At 39.8% G+C, this 26,898-nt stretch overlaps 1 protein-coding gene across 1 annotated transcript in view; it reads right to left on the bottom strand.

Moving 5' to 3' along the window:
* The window catches only part of zc3h12aa (zinc finger CCCH-type containing 12Aa), a 339,114-nt gene extending 315,746 nt beyond the window's left edge, over positions 1–23,368 (bottom strand). The window contains exons 1-2 of the mRNA XM_073485746.1: positions 23,296–23,368; positions 22,867–22,947 (exon numbers count right to left, since the gene is read on the bottom strand). The gene's annotated coding sequence lies outside the window, so the exon portion shown is untranslated. The remainder of the gene's footprint in view (positions 1–22,866; positions 22,948–23,295) is intronic.
* Positions 23,369–26,898: the final 3,530 nt, after the last annotated feature.

Raw genomic sequence — 26,898 nt, forward strand, 5'->3', positions numbered from 1 at the left:
TTCACAGAAAAGGTCAATTTCTCTGCCAACCATAGCCTCAACAGAGCAGAACATAAAGCCACGAGACATAAGTTCACTTCGCTCTTTGAGGACTGTTGAAAGTCTTTTCTGGAGGGGGAGACAAGAAATCACTAACTGAGGCAGAAATATAAATTTATAAGCTGGAGAAAAGGTAAATGACGAGACGTGATCACAACCAGAAAAGCATTGCAGCAGCTTACAGCAAGTTAAATACAGTCCACATATTTCTAATGAAGATCAGCTAATAGCTAAAGTTAACAAAAGGTGTTTAACTGACAGAACAGCACTCAGGGGGGAAAATATTGCATTCGATTGCAGTGTAACTCTAGCAGCTGCTGTGGTAAACTGCAAACAGAGCAGGTGAACTGAGAGCGCGTGTAGCTGTTTACCCTTCAAGTTTAGTCGAGACCTTGAAGTGACACTTAAGTGTTTTCAAAGCTTACATGGAAGGTAGGTGGCTATGAAACAGACCTTAAGAGTTTAATAGAGGTTATATTGCAGAGCAGTCTTTTTTTTAAAAAAAAAAAAAAAAAAACTGTATTTCACCATGTTGTGGATGTGAAAGGCTGTACACATGTGAAAGGTTCCTGCTCTGAACTGGTAAATCAGTACAAGACGGCACTTCTTTTGTAGATCCGAAAAAAAAAAAAAAAAATGTCTCTTGCCTCTGAAAAAATAAGCCATTTGCGGTTTACAAACATCACAGAGTCAAATTGATTAATTACTTCACCATTAGCATTGTTGTTACAGTAGACTGGCTCTGTGAATACAAACATATCAATCATGCAGACATGTATCTCCGTCTCAGAGCAGAGGACTCAAACTTCACTTGCAAGTGATGCAAGTTATATCACTGTTAAGATCTCCTGTTAAATATGACGTGACTGGACCCATCAATACCAATACAGTAGTTGATATGTCACAATTTTGTCTTTCCTGTCACTCACATTGCAAAATATAAGAACTAAAGATACTCTGATCCACAGTTTTTCCAGCTGTGTGTAAGGCTACAAGAGGCAGTAGTAAACCACAAGGCATTTCTTATTAAAATATATAATATGTAACATTTCCGCATTAAAATGTCCTTTTATATATTTTGTAACAGTGAAAATTGACAACTTTCCTTCTCTCCTAGCATTTCCCTGTAGTATTACTCTTGGCACTGCTGTCGCAAATGTAACATTAGCAACACAGCTACTGCTAGCAGCCTAGTTACAGTCCAAAATAAAAAAACAACTCAAGAATCCCAATTTGACCTAGAGACCCTGATCTCAGCGTTATGAAAAAGGCAGTGTAAAACAGCCGGTTGTATTAATAAGGAGGCAGGTTTTGTTACTTACTGATCTAATAGAAAGAACGCTGGTTTTAAACCATCTAAAGTCCTGGTAAACACCGGCGCTCTCCAACAACTGAACGCCCATCCATTCACTCCTTTTACCTCAGTTTCTATCACTCTCCCTCTTCAATGCAGTGTAGAGTTTCCAGTTATTGCAGTTGTCCCGCCGTTTTCTTGAACTTGCAACCGGTGTAAACAATGCCTCTTCCTGTTTTGGTTGCGCAATGGCAGACACGCTTCCTTTGTGGCGTAATTCAATTTTGACTTTTCTGGGAAAAATCCCGCCTGGTTGATCCAATCTACACCCAGATGGTGTCAATCTTCTACAGACATTACACTGAACAATCAGTATTTATTTCAGAATTCTAAGTTAAAGCAAAAACATTTTCTATCACAAGTTTAGGTTGCGCACTTTCATTATTCCAAATGTTTCCAACAATGTTCAAACCCAGAGAAATCTGTAACTTTAGTCAAGGTAGCAGTGTGTTTCATTTGGTTGCCTGTCATTCGGCGAGCTTGACTAAACAAAGTGAATAAAATATTTTTCTGTGAATATTTCTGCCTGAATCACAGATCAGCCTGAATCAGTTAACAATGAAGACAGCAACTCCCATGATACTATCCTACTGACATCTTTTGTTTTGTTTTGAGACCCCTCACTGCAAAAATTATAACCTGTGCATTTAAAAGAGCAAAAAATAAAAGTGTGTTAAAGAAATTGCTTTGGAATACATTCAAATTTAAGTGTAGGTTTCACTGAAACAGCCGTAGGGGGTCAAATTGCTCTGGCAACTCCTTTAATGTTTTAAAAAACTTGAAACAGATCAAGTGCACAGCAATGCATTATCAACTCTTAGTAGGTATGAGTCAAATGAGTATTTCAAAGAGTGCAACGAGAAATTGGCAGTCAATCAGTTAGACTATAGAATCTGGATCAGTGATGTCAATCCAATATCCACTAAGTGATTTACCCGAGTATCAGCACCCAGTACCGATAGTGGATTGGATCTGTCCCAGCTCCTAAAGGAAAAAATAATATAGACAGTTCTCATCCATCACGGTGGGTTTAAGTTCTCAGCATGTTTTCCAAATTCCAACATTTAATCAAATGCATCAGAAAGTCAAATAAGCAGCCACGGGGAAACTGAAAAACTTCGCCCGCAGCTTTTCACAGAACTATTTTTGAACAGCATGCGGCTCGGTTCATGTGTGTATGTTTCAAGATGTCTGCTGTCAAGTGTGCTTCTCTGAACACATTTCGACCTGACACTGAGTCCGATCACGCACCCCATCCAATCCCTTGGCTGGCTGCAAAGTAAAATGATTCAATACATCCAATAAGCTTTTCTCTTTCTTTTCATTTCTTTCATTTGAAGCTGGTTGTGTACTGCCATCCTGGGTCAGTCAACCCCATTTCAAGTGGCTCTCCTTCAATCTATACCACAAATTTCCTCGGCGGTTTCTCCTTTCAAAAAGTCACAGGCCTCGACATTGCCGTTTCGCAGAAACACAAAAGAGAATAAATCCTTCTCAAAGATAACAGTTCATTGTGTCAAAGAGGATTATTTACAATAATGCCGCGGCATTGTTCGATCTAGATTGTTGTTTCAAGATATTGCCCGTGTCACTGACCAGGAGGAATCAACTTTGCAAGGAGCTCCTACAGGCTGTTATTTAATTATCACTCCATTCTTCAGGTTGTACGAGTGCAATAGATTATTAAATGCATAATAGAAGACGAAGGAAATATCTCACATTCCTCGCTCTTGAGTTTGAACTATGAACATTAGTGAGAAGGGACGGACAATAAAACCGGACATTAAAAATGTCATCCTCCACTCCGGCTCCTCTGACAAGCATTAGACCAGTAAGCACAAATGTCTGAAGGATAATGCTCACATTAGGGCTTGATTCATTCACTGTCCCTATTCATAGCCCATAGTGAATATTACTGTGTGTGCATTACATCCCGCTTCATGGAATCCTTTTTGCAGGGAGCAAATGCACAGCATAGATCACCAAACAAAAAGCTTATGGGAAAGGCCCTGATTAGCCTCATGATTATCCCCCATTCAAATCATAGGGATTAGTCCTCTAATATGAATGGCACTATTAACCTTGGTACATTTGTGAATCATTTCCAGGGTGTTGGGCTTTTCGAATATGTTTCTGCATGTAATGTAACAATGGAAAAGTAATGTAGCCATGTGGCAGGGGTTAACTTGGATATATGTATTGATTTTCTATCTTCTATTCGCTGAAAGTGTGAGCTGAAGACATGGTCATGCCTGTGATGTTCATTACTGCTCAAAGACAATTATGGAGTGAGAACTTAAGGGTAGCAGAGGGTAATCCTTTTACCAGGCTCCCTCTGGGCTTTCCAGTGGGTTGCTTGATTCAGGATATTGACTCCAACCACTCTTGTCTGGCCCCAAAATTACCTATTGATTTACCCTTTTGACAGTTGTTAGTTGGAAACTTAATCACAGCGACCTACATTGTCATATAAAGTACATTGTTGTTCAGCACTAGCTGCTGGTACCCCTTTTGTGTCAGGGCTGTAAGTATTGCTGCTATCACAAACATGGAAAATCAATACATGCAGTACACCCGCTCACTTTTGCTTACAGATGCGCAGACCTTTATGTAAATCTCTCCATATTGATCCTCAGCAAAACAGAATGTTTTTAAAACAACATGTAGTAATGCCCTCCAAATATCTAACTGTTTACTAGTCTTGCTACCACCTTTTTTCTAATAAAGCCTTAAATATTGTCCTTGTGGGTTCAAAATTGAATTTGTAACAGCAGCTGCTAAGCACAGAGTCATTTTTGTCCTGAACTCATGACAGACTGGAATTGTGTAAAATGCTCAAAAGTCAAACATTAGGAGGCTTTACCAGCTGTTTTACTGCCAGTACGGAGGCAGAGAGCATACAAAAAATGACCAGCTTGACCCAGGATCATGACCTTTGTTGTCAAATGTTTTAAGCATGACCTAAAACCCTGCCAGCTCCTTGCTATGTGATGCTGACCTTTGACCTCTGACCTCACTGGCAGGAAACAAGGAAAATTAGAAATTGAGCAAATATATGTTTTTAAAGGAAAATATGCACAAAAAAGGTAATACGTCACGTATGTTGTTGATATTATATATAAAAAAAGTGTAATAAGTATAAGGATTGATTTAAACAGGGATTGAGAGCATGCTCTCTTTTGCAGTGATGCCCTGATAACGTCACACATAAAAAAAAAAAAAAAAATACAATACATACATTAAATAAATTACGGTACAATTAAAACAATAACAAAACTAATTTTGCCTGATTAAAGTTGTTAAAGTTGAAGTTGTTTCAATTGTTGTAGTGCATAATATTTTAGAGCCATTTTCCCAATGTCAGTATTGAGACATGGTGATCCTCGAGGACCAAATAGTAAGGAACTGACCGTTTATGGGCCCGGCTGAATTTTGGATCTAATATTCAGCATTCTTCCGATTATAGGAATGTTTTTGTTTTTTTTGTTTTTTTGTTTTTTTGTTTTTGTCTGATTGCCATTAAAATAAATGTATACAATAGATTTGCAACAAGAAGACAAAAATACTCCATGCTCATTTTCAGGTTTGTAGTTTTATTTTGGGTGTCTTCTAAAAAAATGATTACATGCTCTAAAACGTTTTATTTTTCGTAAACTGTACATAGCTGCAGCACCTCTGTTCACCCTCTGCCTGAGCACTCCTTTTTATAGTGCCCGTCTCTTTGTCGGTCTCTTATCACTTATAAATCACTTCCCAACTTGAAAAAAAAGGTCCAAACCAAAATATCATCAGTGCATGAATGTGCAAAAACATTATCCATTGAATCAAAGATGGGGATGAGGGTCACACTGAGATATGTTTTTGAAGAAAATATTTCTGCACTGAAGCTGACAACATCTCAAAGTGTTCAAATCTGACCATCTAGCAGTGGGACTGCCTACGCCTTAAACGACTTACTATTACTACAACTAAAAAATTGTGCTCTTCATAGTACCATTAAAGAAGCCACTGGCGAATAACAATGAAAAATGAAGAGTTTTTCAAGCTACAGTACAAAAGGAAGACAGAAGAGTCTTTGGTGCCAAGTTAGTGAGGGCAGCACTCAAGCTTTTGCCAGTAAGCACTGCTAATTCAGCCTAATGTACATATACATCCTCAGACCCATATGACATAGGCTACTCCAGGCCTTTGCAGCCCTTACTATATAGCTCAACAGTGAACATCTAATTACATTAAGCTAATGCATATACAGTAGCTATAGCCAGGAAGAGACCTCATATCAGTGTATGACATGGCTGTATGTTAGTATTTCAATAAAAGAGCATTATAAACTTGTAATAAAACATAGACCTGTGTTTTAAAAAAGTTAATAGGGCAAAATTACACATACAAGCAGGTTTTCACTGTCATTAAAATGTCTGTGGAAACTGATAATAATTGGGTGCCTTCACACGTCTCTACTTAACATAAATACCTTGATTTTCTTGATTCTGCTGATTAAAGTAAATGACATTAACATTCAGTGGAGCCCCTACCGATGAACACCTACCACCTGGTTAGACCTTTATTTATGCAATTCATCTCTGCGGGAACTTGTGGAGCCTGATTTTAAATGTTGTTGGGGAACTGTAAGAGATGTTTCATCAGTCAATTTAATTGAATTAACCACTAGAAGTGCTAAAAAAAAAAGAAAAAAAAGGGCCTTGACCAATAGATGTGTGAAGATTACATGCTTTCAAATACTTAACCAATCAAAGTCTTCAGAGGAGTGTGGCAGGCCTTTTATCTACATGAGTGAGGGTTTCATTCATTTGATCAGTCGTTCTCTCTGAATGAAAATGAACGTTTATGTGTTGCTGCATTCGACTCTTCGCTGAACACAAATTGATGTTTTACTTTCATAGAGGTTAAAACAGTGATTTGTTTAGTTGTTTTTTTTTGATAAACATTTTTTTAAAGTGGTGAGTGTATGAGCAGCACTCAACATGGGAGGATATTTTGTTTCTGTACAGCTTGATTTCTAAGTTTTGATTTGATCTCTTTCAGCTCATTGGCTAATCTTCAAAAAGTCCGCATTAAAAACATTTAAGCATGCAATATTCATTAATTATAAAGCACATAACTGATGACAAACAGTAAATATCATATCCATACAAAATACGTATCCACATACATACACACACGTGACATTATATGTACACACACACACACACACACACACACACACACACACACACTTGACATTAATAGCCTACCAATACCCGACACCCATACAAACAATGCAGTACAATAGTATAATGATAACTACGTTTTACAAGTCAGTTTTCTACGGTATATAAACCTGATATTAAATGCCATTTTAACATTTATAGATTTTAAGTACCGTGCTAAGCATTGAAGTTAAAAATATGAGTTCAAAAAAAAAAAAAAAAAAAAAAATCACCAGATTTTATTTTTTGGGAAGTTGCCATTCTACAGAAGTTGCTCAACAGCGAACCTGTCAATCACACTTGAAAGGTGGCACCCAGGGAGGCTTGTGACAAAACAGTTTGTGACTGCTGAGAAATGTCTGTTGGAACTATGACAATAAAGAAAGTAAAAGAAACTGTGCGCCTTTGCTTTTTTTTTTTCTTCATCTGGGGAGTTTTGAGTGATATTTCTCAGAGCTAGAAACAAGATTAGCAAAACAACTAACAATTACAAATCCAACATTTTGGGCTGCTTTGCTAAAGAGTCAAATGCTGCATTAATCAGATTTGTTAAATGAGGTTGCTGGTGTTATCCCCTTACATAGCGTTTAATATATAAGATTAAGCTTCAATTTAGTAAAGCAAGCGGACGTTTCTGAACACTTTGTTCAGACAGCCATGACTGCAGATCACAAAATGTATACATGTGGTATCATAAAGGTGAAATGTTACTGTATATAGAGGGAATTAATGTTCAATAGTACAGTACAAGACCACGAACAACTGGGACCTCAAAAATCTACATGGAATTATTAAAGATTTAAACCTTTCTGACTGTCAACAACAATCATGAGCTTCATGAAAGTAGAGTATATAATAGAGATGTTGTATTTGATTTCATTTGATTAGTATATTTATAGCCCTGATAAAAGGAGTTCTGGTTAGGGTTTGTTAATTGCGGTTGTGAGCGTCAGTGCTCAGTTCCTTGTCCGACCTGAATAGGATGTTCAGGGTTTGACTGAATGAGTTAGAAAAAAAATGAGGCAATTTAAAATTGTTTTCAATCATGATGCATTCGTATAAAAAAAAACTTTATCAAAGCATGTGTCCTTTCACAAGCCCCAAGGCAATTGCCATTGCTCAACCAAGGTGTCTTCAGCAAGAATCTTGCTCATTGCTGCTTTAGCTGAAAGAAAATGTATTTTCTCTTATTTAAAGTATTTTATGAAAAGTACAAAATATGACTATTCACATTGATGGACAATACATGTGGGATGGCAACTGGATGTTAAAAAGAGGCACAGCTTCACATTCCAAGTGGAAAAAAAGGTCATTCTGCCCACCACAACATTAAAGATTTATATTGTTTTCCAGATTTTTTTGCAGCAAGATGCCTCTCAGCAAGTCATGATATGCTCGAATGTATGTTTTCTCTCTCTGCTGGATCTTGTGTTTTTTTATATCCATTACCGCAGGCATTAGCGGGGTGTTTGCACTCTGCACTAAAGCTTGGTGGTGTAATAAACTCTTAATTTTTCACTCTATCTGACAGAGTATCATTAAGCTTGGCTATAAAAGAGGGATGGCAAATAAAAGCTCCGCATTCTTATAATAATTTGCTGCACAACTTTGGTAATAATAATAATTATACCACTGGGAGGCAAAGTCGAGCACATATTTCTCAGTGTTGATACTGCAATGCACGCCGGTGATGATGTTGTATTTTCATGGCTTTGCCTGCGTGAGTTTCTGGTGAGAGCCTGTGATATGGGAGTCTCTATTCTGTTGCATGAATTCTGAAAATTAGATCGAGGATATGTAAGATGAAATATTAACATTTTGTGTGAATATTTTCACTTGATGTGGAATTTTTTGCGGTTTTTGAAATACTACCTCCAGCCCCAAGGAAAAAAGATTTAGATTAGTTTCTGGATGATTCATTTCCCCGCATTTACTCTGGAAACAGACAGTGGCTGCTTCTGCCAGCCTGGGAGGTACAGACTGGAATGAAAAGCTAGTTTGGAGATGATATCTGTCCATCTCCAACCATGGAGATTACAGCCATGACAGCTGTTGTGGCGAACGGCTTACAGCTTTCAGAAGTACCTGCAAAGAGATGGCCACGATAAAAATAAATTACCTGTGTGATGGCTGATGGCTTAAGAACACTGCCTCATTTCATTATTTCCCCCTCGCTAACAGAACTGTTATCTTATTTTGTTTGGGCAAAACTGATAGAGATTTTTAACTAAATGTGTTTCTCATTTTACGCCTAATAGGTGGTGTGTGTCTCCTAATGTTTAATCTCAACATCCCCCAATCATGTAACCAATCCTCCAGATTACACCATGATGAGCATGTCTGTCAATCTGGCCCTAATTCTGCATGTTTTTATGTTATACTGTGCCCAAGGCTACCCCTGTGGCTATAACGAAAGACAAAAGGCCGAATTCTTGGCTTGGCATCACGATGTCTGATGTGACCATGTGGTTGTGCTGGTGCAGTGTACCCGGCTCCATTCCTCTCTTTGCACACTCAGCCTGTGGAGCTGAGCTTTAAAGGCAAGGCCTTATCAGTGTCCTCCAGGTCCTGCACCTCCACTGGAGTCTGTATCCTCAGGGGGTGTTAAAGCGGAGGGGAAAGTGATGTCTGGCAGGAGAGGAAGAGGAGGGAGACAAAGAAGTGCAACGAAGGAGAAATAGGTAAAGAAGAAAGAAGAAGCAAAGGGAAACAAGGTGTTGGGGGGGGAAATAGAAACAGATATGAGCAAGACCAAGTAAAATAGTGTTGATTTGGGGTGTGAGATGGTTATTAGTCTCATATCCTCGGCTGTGACACCTTCCTTTCTGAATTGCACTTTATCCCCACCATCTTCCTCATTGTGGGAGGATTAGAAGAGTCATCATAACCTGTACTGTATGACTAATTCATGATATTCTGTAGAAGATGGCTGCCACAAGAAACAGAAGGTTGGCCAGTGTCTAGCAGTTTGTTAAAGCTCAGTGAAAGATGGGATTAATTGTGTAGCGTCAGTTTGTTTCCTTCTAGGTTAAAGGAGACATTTTATGTTCATTTTCAGGTTGATCATTTTATTGTGGGTTACTACTAGAATAGGTTTACACGCTTTAATGCTAAAAAAAAAAAAAAAACAACAACATTTTTCTCATACTGTCCAGTGCTGCAGCTCAGTATCCCCCCTCTTTTTGAAACGCTCTGTTTCAGCTCCCGTCTCTTTAAGGCCCCCACCCATCAGTCTGCTCTGATTGGACAGCTCATACACACCTGAGCCAGCACCACAAACAACAACAGAGCAGCTGTGCCAAATAAATTCTTACGTGCCAAACTAGCCGCTAGGTTTAAATTATGCAAATGTGTGACTCCATGATGCAGTGTGATGTCACAAAGTCGCGGAATTAAAGGCGGGACAACTGACGAGGCGTTTCAGGAGCAGTGTTTTCTGTGGGAAAGGAGAGCTTCCCTTGGTGCGTTTAAACTTTGAAGACCTTCTACATGCACCAGAACCTATATAAAACAAAAAGTGCAGGCTAATAGGTCGCCTTTAAGTGACTAATGTTTGAGCATCACTTCCTGTTATGAGTCATCGTGTGCTGGTTGAGGTGGTTGTTCAGCCTTTTGTGTCAAAAACAAAAAAATTCTACTCACACACAGGTGCTAATTGTTTTAAATCCCACATTGAATCAGAAGAGCAGAAAAGCGAGATCACTGGGGAGGTGCCAGCGCACTAATGCTCACTTAATCCAAATTGGTGCATATTACTGAAAATGAATGATTATTTGTAAATATGAACACTAATTAAAAGGGATAAGAGTTTAACTGAATCGCAAAAGCACTTTATTACACCGTCAGTTTTAGAATGGAGCAATGAATGTGTTTTTATACTTCCACAAATAACCATCCAAACATCGACAAACGATGTCACGAAGTCACGTCAAAATACTGCATAGTTCCCTTATAGCTGCGAGGGCTTCTATACTGAACAACCACTTTGCATTGACAACGAACAATCATACAGAGAGAAATCCATCATAGAAGAGGTAGAGAAAGCAATTTCTGCACCGACAGTAGCATAGACACATCACAATGCACTGCAGCCACAAATCATGTTGCATTTTGAGTAAGGGGCATAACTCTCGCTATTCTGCTGCTTTCTCCTGCTGTCCACATAATAGCATAACCTTAAGCTTAAAAGAAGGACATTGCAGGACGAGGAACTTGATGAAAAGTGTTTGCTTATTCACTCAGTGTAAGATTAAAAAGATGTTATTTTCTAAAAGGTAAACCAGCTAAAACATAAGAATGACACGGCCCTATTTCCCCATTTCTAATCTTGCCCACCCAAACTTTTCATCAAAACTCGAATCAATGCACGAGACTAAGATGGGTCATTGACGCAACAGTTTCCGATGTTGTCGAAGTGTGTTCCCCAGTCAAGTAATGTTGACCTCCTGTTACAATTGTGTTTCCTGCAATGCCACCCAGCTGTTAAGGTCAGTAGATGGCATGCATGTCAATTGGAAACAGACTTCAATGCAACATCGGATAAAAAGTAGGTCAGATAAATGAAGATTTAAATGTTATTTAACTCCCTTGTTTCATCAGTCCTGATTAGCCAACTCTTTTAAATGTAAGTATTTAAAAGGAGCACTATGTAGTTTAGGGGATGAAATCTTAAATCAGAAGAGAAAGATCTTCATTGACTGATTTTTTTTTTTATTTTTTATGCCTAAACAAACTAAATAAACAAACTCCCTTCGTTTTCATTACTGAATCAACAAACTGACCTTAGAGGACAACAGTTTCATCCTGTTTACTTTGTGTATATTTGGTGAACCCTGACAACTTTCTAGCTTCAAACAGTGTTCTGTAAATCTTATTTTCCTCTGAGAACAGCTTGTTGATTCAGTAATGGAAAAGATAAATCATTAATATTTTAAATATTAAAATTCTGAGTTTGAATTTCTTCTCCAAAACGACATAGTGCCCCTTTAATCAAAATATTTATGGTAATTTCAATTTTTAATGACACACTTAAAAATTCCCCAGCCAGCAGCAAGGCAACCAGTGGTGATCACAGAAAGTAACTGGTTTCAACTAAGAAATAGTCCGTCACATAACGCTATCGTCATCTTTACGCTTTACACTACGGTGTTGGTATGGATTAAACAAACAAAATATAACATTATGGATCAGTGTCTGGGATTTAGTGGCATCTAGTGAGGAGGCTGAAGATTGCAACCAACTGAACACCCCTCGTCTCACACTCTCCTACAGTGGCCGCTCAAAAGGCGAAAAGCCCTCTACAGTTTGTTCTGGGCTGCTGTCGAAATATGGCAGTGCAACTTGGTGATGTAGAAGAGGACACACTTCTTCTGTAGATGTAGAAGGCTCATTACAAATCAACACGTCTTAGTTTTAGCAGATTACACATCAATGAAAACAATTATGAATATAATATTCCATTACTGCCTATAGCGCCTTCTAAATCCATCATAACTCTACACAACTTTTAATTAGAGAGATTCAAAGGTTCTGGTAGAATGTCTTGTACTGTTGGTTTGAAACAGACAAGCTGTTTCCCCCTGCTCTCAGTCTTTAAGCTAAAGCTAAACTAGCAGCTGCTGGCTTTAGCTTCATATTTAGCATAAGGACATATGAGGGATATCAGTGCTCTCATCTAACTCCCCACCAGAAAGCAAAAAAGTATATTTCCCAGCATGTGGAACTATTCCTCTAAGAATACTTGGATAAGCTGCAGAGCAGAACTGGCTGGAGACTGAGGAGACCATCATGCCAACCACAGTGATGTGACAGTTTATAACATGGCGAGGCTGGAACAGTAGAAAGCCCTACAGGCGTTAGACTGAATCAAAAAGGTAATATGGGTCACTGTTGGTGCATTCTAATTTAGACATCTCTCCAGGGGCAGATTACCTAGCACAACACACTCCCAGAAAGCCAAGACACATTCCTTCAAGTTCGACCTAAAAATACACATGGCTTCATCATTTGGACGAGGTCAAGCCATCTGTGTGGTGCGGGCCGGAGAGAAAGAAAATTAGGAAAGCGTGAAGGTCAGTCGGCTGGATTAAATTAAAAGCACATTTTACTTTGAAGGGTATTTTCTTTGTGATATTGTATTATGATTAAAAACATTAGGAATTGATTTAATTTTTATGCTTTATCATTTTGTTCAATTATCTGTTCAAAATACTGATCTGCAGATTGCATTACTTTACATAACACATGGCTATACACATTGTACACAACTTGGGATGCTTAAAGATTAAAAATGTTTTTTTTAACATTTGTACAACATTTTGGACATTAATGAAGCAGCAAACAGCTATTTGCAATGTAATGTGCAATGTGTTCTTTGCTTTACATTACATTTATTTTCAATTACGAAACCTCCTCATATTGTAGGTAGCCTATAGTGCACTAAAACATGTTTCTAAAAAATTTTCAGGCAAGATATGGGCCATCAAGTGACAGAATCTTATTTCACATGTAGGCACTCCCTAATTTTACAGTTTAATCTGAGTTTCGTAAGTTGTATGTTCTGATACCGCTTTCTTTTCCCCCCAAACTTTATTGAGTAAACAACGCACAAATTTCTTTTGGTCTGAGATGCTGGTGCTCTGGGTGAATGGGGGTGAATGTCATACATTTCACCTTCAAAAAAAGCAATCCAGAAGTTTTAGTATTGTGCCTTCACAGAGTTTGGGTATTCACAGGACACGAAATTAAGACTTCCTGTCACCAATATGGGTCAAGATCCAAAAACAGTGGATTTTATATTTCCTGTGCTGCCATTTCAAATAATGTCATTCATCAGACCCTCCCTGACAGGTTAATGTCCATGTCTTTCAACATCTGTGTAGCAGTTTGTTACACAGGCACAAGATAAAAATGTGGTCAAACTGAGATACTAAAGTGATGTGAAGGGTAATTTCTCAGGCTTGATGAACCGCCTCCAGTCAGAAAAGACATTATTAGGGCCGGATTAAATGCATAGGTTAAACTGTTTTTCAGGCCCCCCCCCCAAAAAAAAAAACCCCACACATTTTGATATTGTATATAACAAAATGACTCAAATGGCACACGATTATTATTATGCTTATTAATTTAGTTAGGTACAATATATATTCTAGCTCATCTATTTATATTTCTATATTCATACACAATTGTTTAGTCATGTAGGAAAAGTATAGCAAACATTGTTTATGTTTTAAAAAAAATGCATACATACATTTATGAAAGTTTTACAACATATGTTAATTATTTAATGGAGGCAGTTGTCTGGGCCCAGGTTGTGTAGTACTTGCGGTGACTCCTTCACAGACTATGTGTGTCCCTTTAATGTTAGACTGAGTGGGTTAGGACTATTATGGCGGTATACTGGGCCTTTCTGACCTCAGTGGTTTAAGAAATAACATTATCGTCCTGAAATGCCATTGATCCAGCAAGTTGTTACAGCTAATGTATATTTACACATCCAAATTGCACAATAACATGAGCATCCCAATTGCGTCATGTTTCTGGCCACGCCAACACTATACATGCCAGAAAACCAAAAGCAACACTTTAAGATTAGACTGAAACATTTGATTCATAGTATCCATACGCAGGTTCTTTTCAGCTCTGAATGGAAAACTAAGTATAATTTCTGTCACATAAAGTTGAGCTATGAAGTCCATTTTGAAAGATACATTATGTGAAGTGCAGTATAGAAAAAAAATAGTGCAGTTCCTTGCTTTCCAAGACTAGACAGCCACATTTAAATGACTTATAAAGGACACCAAATAAGAGGGAAATCATGAAGAGTGTAGCCAAAATGGTACCGTTTTAAGATATTATTAAAGGGTTTTGATCTAAGTTTAAAAGCTTTTTCATTATACCTGGGCTCTTTGAAATGCCAGCTAGCAATTATTTCCACCCCAACTTTGTGCTATGAACCAATTAATGGGAAACTGTCTACAGTGGTGACCTAAAAAATCTACACTACAATTTCTGTCAACAAGTCTGAGTGCTTGTTTATGTGTGGGAGAGAAACATTAAAGCTATGAGAGATTTTTTCTTTTTTTTTTCTTTTCAGTATTGTCACACCTCATGAACAGCAAAAAAAAACTAAAAGGTGACTTTCAGAACACTTGGCAACCTCCCATAATTGCAAGCTTTTATGATGGAGCAACGCTGCCCTTAAAAAGGAGGCTCTCAGGGCAGGAGGGGCCCAATGAGGGATGTGTCCTCGACGTTGGGCGGGAACTGTTTGTTCAAACTGCCATTAGGCTACATTGTTGAGGACATATTGCGGTCATTTATTTGAAACTTGTGACAGCGTCCATTCAATTAGAGGAAATGCCTAACGTCTTGTGAAAGGAACTGGAACAAAATAGCGCATGATCCAGGGTCAGTTCTTACCCTCTAAATTCTCAATGGAGTCATATTTCAGGGGATCATTTTGCAAGGTAGCAATTGTCTTCTAAATTGCTGTTAAAAGGTATGTCTGGGTAAGGCTGACATTCCAGTAATGTCAAATGGCAACTTATAGCACCGGATGGAGCCACTTACTTATTTGCTCACTGGCCCCAAGTTAAAGCATAAATGAGATTTACAAGACACAAAATGTGATGGTGATGTATATCAATTAGCCAAATACATTTGTATGCTTACACGCTTTTGTCTGCCTCAAGAACATTAACTTCAACAATGGAGCATACAACCAAACTTAGAATAGTCTTGCAAGGGACATTTAAATCAGCCAGACAGTCATACACAAAAAATAAATCTGTCCACTTGAGAGAAACCATCGACACCTCGCAGACACATCCCCTTGAAATGACAAGTAGGCACCATGACACATCAAAGTGGTGCAGCAGGTGAGCCAAATCATTAGATTAGGCAGATTTATGGCTTCATGAAACTTGTTATTACCCACGGCGCGCTCCACTGATGTTTAGCCTGATGTCTTTATGAGGGGGCCGTTGTTCACCTTGCCCTGACAGACACTGTGCGATGATTAGAATACGAGAGACTCAATTTGACTCACCTCTCAAGTCAGACAAGCAGAAGTCTGTCTGCGGCCATTTAAGAACATATTTTGGGTGAGATGATGAGTTGAAGTCGGACATGTAAACATGTCAGATTTCAACTCAATCAGATTCTATTGTAAGTGACAGTGTCCTAAATGAGCACGACGTTTCATTTTAGAAAAGTTTTGACTATTTCACATTTTGTCCTTTTTGCCCTCCTCTCACTGGTTAAAAATAGGCGAGGCTCAGATGAGAAAAGTTGAGGTCACGTACTTTGATGCTTCGGGTCTGTGTTTCTTGGTTGGTAAAGCTTAACAGAAGACTAACGTAGCCCCAAATAAGTTTTATAAAAAACAAAGTTTAAGTTACATTGGTGCCAATTGCTTCGGTAATGTCTTTTGCCTTTAGTTGTTGGACTTTTCTTTTGCCTCACTCAACTTTTAACAAACCGTTTGCCTGATGAAGGCCTACTCCAAAACGTCACGAATAAATGTATCTTTGCAAGTTAATAGAGTGTGCTTTCAACTCCACACAGCTGATTTGAAAGAAGCAGCCTGGTCCTGGCTCCGGTGTCTAATTTAACTTGCCAAAGTGGCTTCATCTTCGTCTTGTTTCATAGTGTGTTGTTCTTCTGCCACTTTTGTTGTACTAAAGGTGATTGGAAAACAGCTTTTAGGTCCATTACCACCACTTAATGGACTGGAGTGTGGATCAGAATGGTTATTCTCTCGCCGTTGTGCGACAGTCAGAGGTATTCGTCATACAACTGCGTGCACCAGACTGATGTCGGTACAGAGATGGTGCAGGACGAATACATGCACCTTTACACTCCTTGTTACTTGTCAGTCTGATACTTATTCTTATTCTGAACTTGACCTTCAATTGTTGATTTTCTAGCCTTGAATATTTACTGTTACAGAGATGATCAGAGAGACTGAGAACCAAAGTTCACATGACAAAAAGACAACATTTCACGTGTCGATAATTTTGTTTTTCTGATCCTTTTGAGCTTTAGCGATAAAGTATCGAAACTCTTCCACCTCCATCTCTGAGAAAAGACTTCTATCTAGAAACTGCACTGATGTCAGACAAAGATGTTTTCACCTTCTTTGTGCAGCATGCCTAGTTAATCTATTAGAGAAGCTCACGCCTATGGGTTTTCCGTCTGCTCACAGAGGCTCAACGGATGGATCGTTGAAGCTTAATTTAACACCGCAAACAATGGAAAACAGCCGCAAATAACGGCAGCCGTCATGAGCTTATCAGCCTGAGCGGGGATTACAAGGGAAATGAATCATTAACACTATTGCCACTTGAATGCGGCTAAAGCATGATTGGCAGGTTGAAAGCTGAGTGTTAGGAAGGGGGAAAGGAAATGGGTGGAGCTGTGGTCTGATACCCAGTGAAGCGGGTATCATTATCGGATAAGAGCTGCGGGGAGGTCCAGCCAAAGTGACCCACTGTGCACGAGCGGGAGACGGAACAGAGTGAAGGAATGGATGAAAGAAAATTAAAGTATGACAGAGAGAGAACGAGTAAACTGCGTGCCCACTACGCCCAGTTGAATCAGACATACACCGACACATAATCCAAAGTCCATGAACCAATTCTGCCGCAACAACACGCTGACAGCAGGTGTTGAATCGTAATGTTGCCTCCTTCTATTTATAGTTTACTGTTGGGGTTTTTGTATTAGCAGAAAGGCTTTGAGATGTGCATGGCATGGAGAGCACTGCAACCCCGCGCCCGCGCTCTCCCAATATGACACCAGGTAGATTTTAATGGCTTTATGGAAAATAGTGGGATGCCACGCTGGTGAAGGGGATTCTGGGTCATGGAGGGATTTGTTAAGTTATTACAGTGTCTGGTGCAAGGCCCTTATCGGCACCTGCCAAGTCTTTGGCGGACCCAGTGGGATTGCACTGACCCTGGTGGAAGTAATGGATATTAGAAAATCTTCCCACTGTGAGGAGGGGGGAATGGGTGACGGAGCAGGGAAAATGGCAGTGAGTGAGGAACCTCAAGGACACAAAGCTTTCGGTGCAGCGGCACTATAACAGAGCAAAGATCTCTCATTCACAGAAGGAGGAGAGATGGAGAAAGCGTAGTGCAGGAAAGTTGATCTGATGTGCGTGAAGTGAGAAAGTGCTGGATTTATTAAACTTTTAAAAAGACTTAGAGCGTTGTCTATTAAATAATTGATTTTAAGAAGTGAACTACACAGCTATGTCTTAAAATTGAGACATAAATGCAAACATTAGGGTTGAAGTTTGGTAGAATTTTATCAAATCAACTTGGGCTCGACTTTTAAATATTTGCAGTACACAACCAAGACTCAAACATCTGTTTTGTGTAATGTTTTGTTGCCGTTTTGAGTGGCAGCCTAATTAATGTTCACAACCTGTAGCTACAATCTCCAAATGATGTAAGCTGCGGAAGATATGAAGCGTTGATTAAATATAACTGCCAAGCCTACTGACTTGACACACCTTTCTCTCATGAGATACTTGCTCAAAATACGACAGTTGTTGATTCAGAACTAAGGTGATGAGCTTAACATAAAATAAAACAAAAATAGTTGATGGAAGTAGCTAAGGAGTGAGCAATCTTACTTCTTTCTCATCTCTGTAGAAGGATGCACATGTGCAGTGTCAACCATGCATCCTGGAAACAGCAGTTAAAATGTTTGATAAAATAAAATGTTTGTTGCTTTGCATTTATGACACACTGTGTCCTGCTTCTGATTAATTTACTTAAATAAAGAGCAAACATGACAATTAACCTTAGTCATTATTGTTGTTCAATAACTACTAATGAATACAATTATTTTTAAAAAGGGGCAAGTAAAAAAATCAACTTCAGCCAAGCAGATTTCTAATCCACTACCCCACTACTGCTGAACCGCAACAGGGTGATATTTCATTTTCCTATGCCGAGTACAGACACCCGGCCTGCAGAGACCACATTCAGGAGTAAACAGCCAACAGTTTCCTATTCACTTTAAAAGAATTTATATTAATTTGCTTTGTCAATAAAAAAACAAGGGGAAAAGAATAAAACTTCCAAAAGATATTTGTCAGCATCAGCGGTTAGCAAATCCAAATTATGTCTCCCTGACTTTATTACTTAGCCAAAATTATTTATGAAAGTGAAAAGTAAAAAGGCTGTTAATCAAACGGAATTACCATTTAAGTTATACGCTGAAAAAAAAGGTTTGATGATCTCTGATCTGAGGGATGGGCAGATATTCAGGGGCCAGGAACCAAACGGGGAAAAAAAAGCAATGGACTATGGAATTAGAGCTTATGGTACATCTCATTATTGATTAACTTGAATTTAATTTTTCCAAGTAAAACACATTTTCGGCATCAAACAAGCAGAAAAACAAAAATTTAGTGTGTATTAAAATGACTCATGCTACCTCCATATCTCCCAAGATGTAGTCCATCTTTGCAACCGTCTGCCATTAATGAAGACGGAACGTTAGCGGCGACGACACACGCGTCTCACATTAACAGGCCGGAGCCACTCACAGAGGGGCTGGCTTTCTGACAAGTGCTTTATTATCACAGGTCGCCCTTCCTCAAGGTCAAAACCACAAACAATGGAACTCATTTGCTTACAAAAGCACTTCAGTCATCTACCGCACTGTATGAACGCCGTTGCATAATGTATTCCAAAGCAATATGGCTTGTACATCTCTTTTGATTAAGCCTTGCCTTGAGACAAATCAGACGCAAACCAGGCCAAACAAATCAAAGCCGTGCATAAATGTTTCAGAGCTTGTCACACATCTCCTGTTGGTTCGCAGGAGTAAAATGCTTTTCCCTTCTTGCTTTTATGCGAATCTTACAGGCAGACACAAACTGATATCCAGTGGATGAACTGTCAGGAAGGAGGTAGGATCAAGTGACTCCTTACTGGGATGCAAAAATAGACCAAGGAGAAAACAGATTCTTTGGTGTTGTAGAGGCTTTAATGTTGGGTCTGTCATTACGCGTCCTGTGCGGATCTGGGCTCAGGGATGACAATGTTTAGAGATCAGACCTGGCCCTACTGCGGAGTAAACACCAGCGCTTCGGAGCACACTGCAAAAAACAGCCACGTTAATCATTCATCGGGGCTGGTAGGATAGTGACTTAGTGCAACAGCTTTGATGCAAAGCATGTTAGGACACAAGTGAAATCCATTGTCTCCATTTCTCACTTTCATACGCCATGTAGGGTACCGGGCGCAGATGGCAAACGGGTGCTGAGAAGGGGAGAAATAGTTTTGCTTTGGAGATTTCAAACCTAGAGGATAGAGGATGATTTTTTCTGTCTGCACTTTCTTGTAAGGCGAGAAAAGGAAAATTACCCAGCAGTAAATAGATGAGTTTGATAAGGCCTCCTAAATATAAGTCTTATCTCTCTCTCAATTTGAAACAGCCATGGAAGAAATAGGCCACGTTGTCACTCAGGCTTTTAATTAAAAACAGAGCGAAAGACTGTGTGTGTGTTTGTGTGTGTGTGCGCATGTGTTCCCAGGAGAGACTAGTTTTAAAAACATTTATTCACGCTTAATTTTCATCACCTTAAAATGACCTTGATCTTGTAATACTCCTTTTTTTTTCTCCCTGGATAAACTTGCCTGCACAAATCTCATTCACCCAGGGTGAAAAACAGGGTGAATGAGTCTGTGAGAGAGAGACAGAAAAGAGAGACACGGGGAGGGAAGAGGTGATGTGACCCCATGTCTTTTAATCAGCAACTCAGCTAGGCTCACATCACTATGGCAGATAAGGCTGCCTGTTGTCACGCAGGTGGAAGTAATGGCTGGGAAGCCCCCATGTCCGATAGCGGCTTGTCCGAATGCTGAGATGTGGACTGACAAAGACACGTACAAGGCCTGGAACAGAGAGGCGCTGTCAGGCCTTTGACTGATAACAGCTTGAGTGAGACGAGTGCAAGTGAAGAGGAACAAGTCGAAAACGCAGAGATAACACAGTGGCCTAAATGCGATTATGGCTCATCATTAGTTTCTCTGAACATTGATTTGAGCCTTCTTCTGTTATCTGGGGCATGACAGAAAACAAAAAATAGTCTTCGGAAATCGCAATGGTCTAACTTGTTTAAAAAAGGAAACCTCTGGAGTGCCTCGGATCTTCCTTTTTTTTCTACTAAAGCTGCGTGACAGATGAACTATTGAGCTTGTCTAATGAACAAGGCCCAAAAGTTTCAGGCAGATGATGGACCGGCATAACTTCTGTTCTGACTGAACAGGAGATACCTGTACTGTAGTAATTGGAAACACATCTATGTCCAGAAATGAAGTACTCTATTGAGATCAGTGTCATGGTTTGGGGTTTTTCGGTTGGATATTTCCTGTTTTATTTTGTAGTCGTTTACTTTCGTTTCTTGTTCTTACCTTCTACTTCCTGCTCACCTGTGCTCCCAGTGTTCTGTTTCCATCAGCCTCGGTAGCACTGCCCTGTTCCTAGTGTCTCTCCACCTGCACCTCACCCCTCATTAGTTTAGTTTGTATTTAAGCAAGTTATTTTCTTTTTGTTGCTAGTTTTTTGTCATTTCATTGTTTGCACTTTTGCTTTTTGCTCTTTTACCAGCCTGTGTGTGTGTTGTTTTGGGGTCCTTTTGTGTAAATGTAACAATTATCATCATCATATTACTGTTATGGGTACTGGTATCATGACTTTGTAAACTATACTTTAACAAAACCCATCTGCGTCACAAGTGAGTAAGTGTCCTTACAGTAAATTTAAAAAAAAACAAAAAAAAAAAACGAGTTTATTGAAAAAGAATTGCCCACCTTCTTGAAATTTTTGTAATCTATGGAATGTAAATACTTCGAGATAACAGTTTCTTTGACATCTTCTGATAGCCGGCCAGCTGCTTTAAATGCAATTATGTTTCAGTTTTGTAGTAAAGTAAAGTTTCAAGTATAAAAATCAAGGGTGCCAAATCAAGTCAAATCCATGTCGTTAGTGTCAGCTCTCCAGTCTCAGTGTAAAACCAAATTTAAACGTATGAAACAAAGTCAAGCCAAGTCTGAACAAATAACGGTTCGGAAAAATCATTTAAAAGTCAACACTACTTGATTTTGTTGTAGTGCCGAGGACTACCTCAGGAGGGATCCTCCCACTTTACAGTTCAATTGTGTTGAGTTTCAAAACAGATGAAGTTTATGAAATACAGCAGAGTTAGTGAATTACAGGAGCAGTGCAGCAACAGCATACAGCAGAAGACAATCTTCTACTAAAAACCTTAAAAGGAAACCCCAAAAGCAAAGAGTGAAATGTGCAACAAAACCAGTTCAACCAATAAGACACAATACTCAAACACTTATATCCACATTCAGTAAAGCATACGCCACTACAAGAGAGCAATCCGCAATTAATACCAATGCACATATACTGTATAGACAGATGGCGACACCCTAACAGTAGAAATTAGCAGCCATCAGCGGCAAGCAGATCAGGGAGAGCAATGAAACAACCAGCAGTGCTAACAGCCTCATATAGTCAAGCATACAAACACAGACTTAACGGAGCCATCTCAGAGCATTTTCTCACAGCATGCATGCAAGCAAACTCTTACCTCGTTGAAGCGAAGAAGTGCCCCCTGGAGTCTCAGCAATAAACCCTGTGGGAGGAGGTGTTGTACTCCCAAACAGGAGAGCTCCTGTTCTGGCTTTAAGTGGACATTTAAGGCCCACAGCAGACAGACCTGAGCTTATCATGCAGCCTATATTACAGGAAGTGATGTGAACGAGGTGTGTGCAAGACAACCAGCATGAGTACATCTGTAAAGCCTGTTTGCAGTGTTATCCTCTACAAGGAAGCAACATTTATAAATATGAATACATATCAGTATGGGTGGGCAAAAAGGATGTTAGCCTGATAACCACCTTAACTAAAACCCCACAACAGCAACAACCAAGGGGGTAGGTAAGCGGCAAAACAAAACTAACCTTAGCCCAAAACCATACTTGATCTTTTTGAATGAACAGCAATGTATTATAATGAAATATCAAACAATAACCAAAAGAAAAATATACAGAGCCACTCGAAGACTCGCACACAAATTCAACGCTAACAAACTCTGATAGCATTTAGCAGCAGCAAGTGGGCAGCTAACATTAGCCTACCAAAGTATCTGTGGCAGAGCAAAACACACAGCAAAGCACAAACAAAGGCAGAACACAGCCAAGGCATCACAAAAATGCTAATTCCTACCTTGGAAAGAGTCCATGCGTGTCGAGCTATGACAGGAGCGAGAGCAGACCTCCGGGTCGACGCTGCGTTTTAGGCCCAAAGCTGATATGACAAATTACAGGAAAACTGGGTCACTGAGTGGTCGCAATTGCAGCAGGATAGTTTGGTTCAAACAGTTATTTGCTCCAACAAAGCCATCCTGAAGCGATACAATCATACTGTTAGCGAGCTAGCTTGCTCAGGAAATGCTACTTGAGCAGTGGCAGCAGAACCAAAGCAACAATGTTGGCAAGGACACCGAGAGCTTTATCCACCTTTTGGCTAGTTGTGTGATGCATGTCACAGGATGAACAAAGCAGTCTACAAAACACCAGCACAACTTCCTGTTGCATTTGAAATGACACCTAAAAAAGAAATTGTAAGGTGTACACATACAATATTAAAAGTCACCTGTTTGTGTCACATTTGTACAAATAACTGTCAAATATCATGGAGACACCAACAGCAGTCAGGTAAAGTCAAGTTCCAGGTCAATGTGCACTCAATGGGAGCTGACACAGCTGATTTTGATTGTGCCTGATTGGACCTCCTCTCAGATCAGTGCGGGTGGCACATCTGTGCTTCATCTCCCACACTCTCCTCTTAGCTTTGTTCTAGCTGTTGGGCCAGCTCTCATTAGTACATAGCGTAGCATGGCTTCACCTAACTTCAACCTGGGAAGAGGTCTAAACAGCCAGAATAACTGAAAACACCTGCGTAGGATTGCAGGGTTTTTAAGATATAATATACCCTGAAAACAAAGTTAGAATATCTGAGACCCAATAAATAAAATTGCATTTTGGGTTAGACTTTAGTACACCTGATGCCTCCACCGCTGACTGAAGGGTTTCTGAATGTTTATTATTTTATACCTCTTGACGTTTATTTAGACTTTTGCCTTTTTGTACCAGTTTACTTTAAATTTGCATTTGTATTGCTGAAATATTTGAAACCCGTTCAATAAACTAAATCAAAAATCTAACATTACACATGCAGAGTTCGTCACTTATTGAGGCCAAGTGTGTACTCAGATGGTATGTTCAACTTGTGAAGTTGTACTAATCACTCTCGATCTCTCTCACTCTCACTCTTGGGATAAAAAATATTGATCTGAAGCTCAATCCTGATCCTCTAAACTTCTGAGGCTGTTCTGTAGTTTTGTTTTTTTAAAAAAAATGAATATAGCAATATGCCCCTGTTCCTCCCAATACAGACACAAACACAGATCATTTAGTTGGTAGATACAGGTAAAGATAGTGGTGTCAGTCAGTAGCCTTCTTCTCCTGCTTACCCATGTGTTCCTGTGTGTCCTCATTTGTGTTTGTCTGGGCGTGGCAACCTACTTCTGCTGACTCACCTGCACAGCTGATCCACTAATCAACGCCCAGCAGTATATATACCAGCTCAGCTCTGCAGTCTCTGCCAGATTCGCCTGTTCCCTTCAGCGGTGGCCAAGAGACGCCCTAGTGTGAGTTTTCATCTTCATACTCGTCCCTAGTGCTTTTCTGACTCTCTGTCTGCCTCTGCTTCAGGCTCATCTGTGGGTCTACTCCGAGTTGTCTGCCTCGCCCAGCTCGGCATTCGACACCGGATTGCAGTAAAACAGCTGCTTTTTCCTGCCACCATCCTCCTCCAGCATTGGATTTTCAGTCAGCTCTCTCATTCCCTCTGCACCATTATCAATATCTGCAATAAATATATAAAAAAAAAAACCTCATGTGAAGTCTGTGGTTCTTTTTTTTGGGTCAATTTAGCTAAACAAGTGGAGTACTCCAAGTGCTGCACTCGCTCATCCTTAGTAGCATCTCAACCCAGCGTCTCATCAGATGCTCGGTAGATAAGATGAAATGGATCACAGTGAATCTATATGTGAACGTCCAGAAGACTGCAATTCATAGTCCAGATTATATTGTAGGGCAGAGGGCACTGGGTGAAAATTATCTTGTGGAACTATGTGAAATGATGGTCTGGTACCATTCATGTGGACAGATAGTAAAAGTTTCTCATTTATAACAGTATTCTCCTCATGCTCTCTGTCTTGCTCGCCTTTGTTTTGTTCATTTTAGACTTTTCTGCACACACAATCTTAAGACATTTCTTATTCGCATAGAAAGCACACATTTTCTTGTAGTTACCGAGGGAAGAATGAGCATTCATACCCCGCTTCATTCCGCAGGATTTTCCTTGTTGGCTCACTTGTCGGGACCCAGCTGCATCCACTTGTTTTCCCCTGTAAATCTGCACATCTCTGGTGTTTGCATGACACAGTTTGTCACATTGGATAGTTCTTCTGTTTTTCTCCTTATTTCTCTGTCATTTTCTTGCGATGACAAAGGGCCTCAGAGGCAGCTATTACCTTTTTTCTCCCTCCATTTACCGTTTGTTCAACTGTGCAAGCCCCATTGTTTTAATTTCATGCAAGAAGTAGTTTGGTGTTTTGGTTAAATCAAAAGTGTATTCAAAAGTGAAAGCTGTTCAGTTTTTCAGAGCCGGAGATGAAGGCAGTATTTATGTTAAATACACATCGTTTATCAATCAAATATTGCCTAGATTTTGTGTTTTTTGTGTGTGTAAATACCTAAACGAGGCTGCAGGATGCAGAGCTTAAACTAATCAGACTCCTTGATGTTTTGAATGTTTCATCTGTGGACAGGAGACAAAATTCACATTTTCATGCTTGCCGAAACCGCCCACTCCATATATCAAGCCACCGGGTGATCAAAAGTAGAGTTAATAGGGATACGGCACAAGGGGGAGTTTAATTACTAACCTTAAATACTTTCAAATGATGTTTGGGCTGATGCGGTAGCTGGAAGCAAGCGTCTGGCAGTGGGGAGAGACCGGGTTTAGAGAATTTCTGAGTCAAAGCAGCTGCCTTATTTGTGTTGTGGGATTTAGAAAGCAACTGGAGCAGAGATCAATAGGGTGTAATAGGCCTGGGAATGAAATGATGCCAAAGTGTCCCATGTCAATGAATCTGCTTATCTCTGTCTGCCAAACTCCAGTCTACTAGCCCATGCTTACTCACCTGTAGATTACCGATAGGGAACTGGAGAGCCTGTAGGAGCACTCAATAAGGCCCGACTTCAACTCTGTGCCCTTGACTTATCTGCAGAGCCAGAGGTATTTCTCCTCCATAAGCAGGTGCAGATGTATGGCTCCTGCGCTGGGAGGTTATGGTAAAGAGTGTAGGGAATTATTTTTTGACTTCATTATATAGCCTAGAGCAGAGGAAGTACAGTGTCACTGGGGGAAAGTGCCAGGGGTGGATGTAACAGAACTAATCCTGGTCTAAGGATTATAAACTTGCATTATACAGTATGTAGTTTTTGCCAGCAACTGCCCCGTTATTTGCCCACTATGGTGACTCTTCAGTATACCTATATACTGGGAGTGGAGTGGGTCATGGACATGTTAACAGCCTCCAGGAATACCTCAAACACTAGACTTTATCACATATCTACCAGGTATCATAATCTGTTACAAATAATTGAATTCTGAGTCATAAATGACCTATTTTTTGTGTTAACTCCCCTCTCCTCCTTTCTTGCCCACCTGCATCACATGCACATACTGCAATTGCGTCTTTGAGGTTGTACCATTGTAAAATAGCAGGCAAAACCCTCTCCTGGCACAGTCCGATAAGGCATGTGAACATGCACCCTGCTATTCTCTTATCTCGCTGACATGCTCAAAACGCCCCCATGCCAGTGCCGAGCGTGACATGTGCAGCCCTGCATTATTAGTGTGATAGGAATAGGTCCTTTTTATTCAAGGACGTGACGAACATGGCAAATGCTGCAAAAAACCGAGCCGCCATCGTCATCACTCTAAATGAGTTTTTCCTTCTCGGAGGAAGGCTGCGTGTGCTGCGGTTGGTCTGACTGGAAAGCCGATGGTGAGTAGCGAGGCCAATTGGAGACTGACTGACAGGTTAACACCCGTCAACCGCATGGTAGGAGCAGGTGCTGATCTCCTGGCCTGTCTCATTTGACAACTTATGGTGCTGATGGA

The sequence above is a fragment of the Pagrus major genome, chromosome 17, assembly GCF_040436345.1.
Source record: "Pagrus major chromosome 17, Pma_NU_1.0".
Taxonomy (NCBI): Eukaryota; Metazoa; Chordata; class Actinopteri; order Spariformes; family Sparidae; genus Pagrus; species Pagrus major.